The following is a 6,161-nucleotide window of genomic DNA, read 5'->3' on the forward strand; positions in this document are numbered from 1 at the left end:
AGATACATTTCACAAAGAAAAAAAAGAAGACTAAACTTTGGAGGGTTTCCCACAAAACCACCATGAACTTTATAAATTAGAGAAAACACCCATGAAATTTGAAAATTATAGCCTCTTGGTCTTTATCTTTTTTCTTTGATATATTTCACGAAAAAAAAAATTAAATGACAAGATCTTTGGAGGGTTTCCCACAAACCCACCATGATCTACATAGATCAAGTAAAACAACCTTGAATTTTGAAAATAATGGTAAAGCCGTCCTAAGTACTACTGGAAAATCTCATAAATGATAGATTAATAAGTTTGAACTTATGACAAACCAACATTTGTAAAGATAATTTTGTGAAAAACATTCACGTGGAAGAACAAGGCAAAACGATCATGTTATGTTTCAGGCTTTTTATCCTACACTTTGACTTTGTTTATGTGATTTCGATAATTAAGATTGGCTTATAATATATAATATTACGTAGATAGATTTTCTATGATAATGAAGTTTGGGGTTCTATGCGAAAAATCCTCTATGCAAATTCCCAAACTTCAAAGAGGTTTTATGCAATAGCCCTCCAAATTCAGGGTGTTTTTCTCCTTAAGACTTTGTTGCTATTCTTTTTTTTAAAGTAAAAAACAGGGAGATGTGCCCCGTTCATTTCATTAAACAGTCCATAAGGATATATATGGTAAAATGGGAGAAGAGGAAAATATCAAAACGGTTAGAAACTAGAGATTAGGGAGATGATCTTGTCGTCACCTAATGCACAGTACTAAACATCTGATAATTCGACAAAAACCTCATATTAAAACACATCGAACTGTAAAGATAACACCGATAGTGCTTAGCACTAGCCCAAGACCATAATACCCGAGAAACCCGAAAGAAACCAAGAGAATAAATCTCTAAGTATGAAGAAGAATATGAAGAACACTTAGAGAACACTTGAAAGACTTTTAGAGAAATGTAGAGAACTTATGAAGAGGAAGACTCTTTATTTGAACTTGCTTTATTCACTTGTTCAACTTTTTCTTCTTGCTTACAAATGAGAGAGGTGGGGAGGTATTTATAGCCTCCCAAAGATATGTTACAAAGGATCTAGATTCTTCTAATATCACCTCCATAGTTCCTAGATATTTTTCTAATCTCTAGAAATTTCTACATAATATCTAAATATTTTTATCACAAATTATCTAGATGTTTCTATACTATTATCTAGATATTTAGCTTAAATATTTCTCTAGAGCACTTTAAGGAGGTGATCAACCTTCTAGAGTGTTTCTAGAAAACCTCTAGAATTTGGACCTAATTTTGGGTTTGGTCAAACTTAGAATAATTCCATCATAAACCTAAAATTAAGCTTGATCTAAAATCAAGTTTAATTTCAATACTCCCCCTTAAACTTGATTTTGTCAACCATCCCGAGCTTCGAGCGAAGTAACTCAAATTGGCCCTTTGGTAGTGAATTGGTGAAGATATCTGCAACGTTGTCGTCGCTTCGAACCTCCAAAGCTTCAATTGTTCCATAAAGCACCTTCTCCCTTTGGTAGTGACTTGTTCTATCAAGTGAGCGTACCGTAGTCATCTTTGTCACTGGACTGAAAGTTTCATCATAATCTTCTCCATATTTTTGAGAGAACCCTCGAGCAACCAACCTTGCCTTAAATCTGTCAATGCTCCCATCCGTTTTTCGCTTAATTCGGTACACCTATTTACAAGAAACGGGTTGGACATCCTTGGGTTTTGGAACCAAATCCCAAGTTTTGTTCTTCATGAGAGCATTCATCTCCTCCTTCATTGCGCCCTCCCACTCTTGAACTCCTTTTGCTTCATCATACGATGATGGCTCCTCTTCATCTAATGGAGCTGCAAAGTAGCATGAGTAAGTAGTGACAAACCTTTCATCTCTGAACCGAGCAGGCTTAACAATGTTCCTTTTTGGCCGTTGATTAGCCATGGAACTACGATCTTCTTCCTCATCTTCCTCTTGATCAGTGCTCCCCCTTTCACCTTGCGTCTCTTCTTCAAGACTTCCGCTTTCACTTGGCATTTGAACAACTGGTTCATCGATCTTGGAGGAACCCCCACCTTCTTGTTCGACCAAGACTTGAGGTGGCCCATAAAATGAGGAAACTTCATCAAAGACAACATCACGAGACACGGTGTACCTGTGTGTCTCTGGATCCATACACCTCCAGCCCTTCCTTTGTTCATCATAGCCGACAAAGATGCATTTCTTCGCCTTTGCCTCCAACTTGGTTCTTTGAGAGTCAAACACGTGGACGTAGCAGATTGATCCAAATATCCTGAGATGTTTCACCGTTGGCTTCTTCCCATGAACCATCTCATAAGGAGACTTCATATTGTTCGGACTAAGTGGCATCCGGTTGATGACATACGCTGCACATCTCATGCCTTCCGCCCATAAGGCCTTAGGCAAATTTTTGTCATGTAACCAGCTTCTACATGTCTCGCTTAGATGTCTTATCTTCCTTTCCGCTACTCCATTTTGCTGAGGTGTATACGGACATGTAAATTCTCTCTTGATATCATGTTTTTGGCAAAAAGAGAGAAACTCCTTTGACATGAACTCCCCTCCATTATCCGTCCTTAAAGTATTGATCTTCTGACCTAATTCTCCCTCCACGGTAACCTTGAATTCTTAAAACTTGGAGAATACTTCTGATTTTTTCTTCACAAAGTATACCCAAGTGTACCGTGAGAAGTCATCAACAAACAGTAGCATGTACTGAAAACCAGAATAGGAGGATGTTCTCGTCGGACCCATCAAATCACTATGGACCCTTTTCAACGTAGCGCTGCATCGTGAAGTGGAGTTGTCAAATGGAAGCCTATGTGACTTTCCATATTGACAGCCTTCACAAAGCTTTCCTTCATCATGAATCTTCAACTTTGGGAGCCCGTTAACCAAATCCTTATTCACCATAACCTTTAGCTTAGTCATATTTATATGACCAAGCCTAGCATGCCATATAAAGGCATTATCATTCGTACTCATCTTCTCAACATAAGAATTTGAGGCCGATAAAACATATAAATCCTTAACCCGTGCTCCGGTGTGAACCACGTCCGCTTTTAATTCTTTAATATTCTTTAAGAATTTAACGTCTCTTGGGCCAAATAAAACGTAGTTACCTGAGTCAACCGCATTCACCACATAGAGAAGATTCTTCCTTACTCCAGGAACATGATATACGTTCTTGAGAGTGATTGGGCTTCCATCATCTCCTTCAATAATGACTGTCCCTTCCTTCTCAATGCGGTGGATTGAATTATCTGCAGTAATGATGGCTTCTTTCCCGTCATGATGCTGAAGACTAGAAAATAACTTCTCGTCTCCGGTAATATGATGGCTACAACCAGAATCCACAATCCAATCATTTCCAAGATTTTTAGCTGTGGATGTACCTGAAGATGCAGCCTCCACCGTGAAACATTTTCCCCATTCTTTGTCTTCAGTATGACCCTTTGATTCCGCCATATTTGTTTCCTTCAGCTTGACTCGACAATCCTTTTTGAAATGCCCAAGTTTTCCACACCGATAACACTTGAATCGCTTCTTGTCTTCCATAGAAGATCCTTCTCATCCATCATTATTCTTCACATTACCATATTTGGGTTTGGCTCTGAAGCTTTGTTATCTCCCCGCTACAAAAGCGCTCCCCGAGTCATCATGGACTTTAACTCCCGCCATTTGCATGGCTAGTGATTCTTGCGAAGCTAGTAGATTTTCAAACTCCTCCAAGGAAGGTTGTGTAGCCCATCCTTGAACTGAAGTAACAAACGGTGTATATTCGGGTCGTAGACCACGAATAATAGACCGCTTCAACCGTGCTTCCGAAATCGACTCCTCCGGATTGAGAGTATTAATCTCAGAGCAAAGATTTTTTACCTTGATGAAAAACTCTGAGATTGAAGACTCTCCCTGCTTCGCATTCGCCAACTCGTTCTCTAACAGTTGTAGACGAGCCTCATTCTTCTTGTTGAACAATTGATCTAGTGCCTGCCAAATAGCACTTGCGGATGTACATCTTGAGACATGCTCAAATAGTCCTGAAGATATTGACCTCTTCAAAGCAAACTCCGCCTTGGCATTCTTCCGTGTCCACTCCTTTGTCGCTTCCGCTGTTGCAGCATCTCCCCTTGGTGGTGTTGTGCTGCTACCGTCGACAACATCTCATAAGTCCTCACTAACCAAGTATGATTCCATACATGACTTCCATAACCGGTAGTTGGATTGGTTTAAGATCTCCATTCCCAATCCAACGACACGACCCATTGATTCCATACTTAGAGTAAACCCGAGCTCTCTTTAAACCCCGATCTTGAAGAGCACAAGATTAGAATGGCTCTGATACCATGTAAAGATAACACCGATAGTGCTTAGCACTAGCCCAAGACCGTAATACCCTAGAAACCCAAAAAAAACCAAGAGAATAAACCTCTAAGTATGAAGAAGAATATGAAGAACACTTAGAGAACACTTGAAAGACTTTTAGAGAAATGTAGAGAACTTATGAAGATGAAGACTCTTTATTTGAACTTGCTTTATTCACTTGTTCAACTTTTTCTTCTTGCTTACAAATGAAAGAGGTGAGGAGGTATTTATAGCCTCCCAAAGATATGTTACAAAGGATCTAGATTCTTCTAATATCACCTCCATAGTTCCTAGATATTTTTCTAATCTCTAGAAATTTCTACATAATATCTAAATATTTTTATCATAAATTATCTAGATGTTTCTATACTATTATCTAGATATTTAGCTTAAAGATTTCTCTAGAACACTTAAGGAGGTGATCAACCTTCTAGAGTGTTTCTAGAAAACCTCTAGAATTTGGACCTAATTTTGGGTTTGGTCAAACTTAGAATAATTCCATCATAAACCCAAAATTAAGCTTGATCCAAAATCAAGTTTAATTTCAATACGAACACCCAGCATAACCACAATTACAAACAGAGTAAACATACACACAAAGAGTTTTCAACTAGCATGAATCAACCCCAGATAACAGAGTTCACTAAAACTAATAGTGGCTATGGATCTTGGAGGAAGTTGTCACCAACAGCGTCCTCAGCTACGTCTTGCAGCAGTTTATCCACCCAAAGTTCAAGATAAGTTCTATGAACATGCTTAGCCTTGTTGGCTAGAGTTTCATGCCCAGGATAAGACAAGTTGTGCCACATTAGATGCAAGCTTATGTGGTAGAATCTGATTATCATTGAAAATAAAATTGTACAACGATTCCATATGCATTACCAACAAAAGGTAGGGAGTAGTACTTTCTATAGAGTTTTAAGTCTGGCATTTGGCAAGAAACTACCATTAGATGCAAGAAGGATGTCAAAGTGGTATGGCCATTGCACTGAAGGAAAGTAGGGGAGAAAGTGAGACCATACAACTTTGATGAAAGAGCAAGCGAAGAATATACGATTGTCTGATTCCATCTTCAAATTACAGAAGGAGCAATTATTGTCACTCATCCATCCTTTTTTCAATAAGTTTTCTTTGGTTTGAAGTCTTCTTTTTTTGAGAATTCAAAAAAAGATTTTCATCTTAATAGGGATGAAAGATTTCCAAATGGAAGTATATGAGTTTGAGAAGCTACCTCCACGGTTAATCAAGGAGTAAAAAGATTTTATTGAAAAAATTCCTAATGAAAGCATAGGCCATCGTAGACTGTCTTGAGTGGAGTTTTTTAGTCTGTTGGTAGATTCAAGGAGTGAACACAATGTAGTGATCTCATTCCCCTCCTTTGGGCAAGATCCTCTTCTAGGTAGAGGATATCACATCCAGGAGCTATTATGGTGATATTGTGGTGATATCCTTGAGAGTTGACATTAGAATTGGCGAAGAAAGTCAGGTGGTAAGCTTTGGAGAATAGACTACTTAGAGAGTTATGCCCAGTCCACTTATCTTCCCAGAAGCGGATAGTTGCTCCATCACCTAACTTTCACTGAACTAGACTGAAAAAAGCATGGTGAACAGAGTACATATCAAGGAAAAAACTTAGAGGCTGATCCCTTTGGAGGTGCGCAGAGAGGGTTGGATTGATGTTTTTAATATAGGTAGTTGAAGACATGGCTAATGATGGAGTTACAGTCAATAATGTTTCATAACCATTTGGAGAGAAGGGCTTTATTTACG

The sequence above is a fragment of the Asparagus officinalis genome, chromosome 2 (genome assembly GCF_001876935.1).
Source record: "Asparagus officinalis chromosome 2, Aspof.V1, whole genome shotgun sequence".
Classification (NCBI taxonomy): Eukaryota; Viridiplantae; Streptophyta; class Magnoliopsida; order Asparagales; family Asparagaceae; genus Asparagus; species Asparagus officinalis.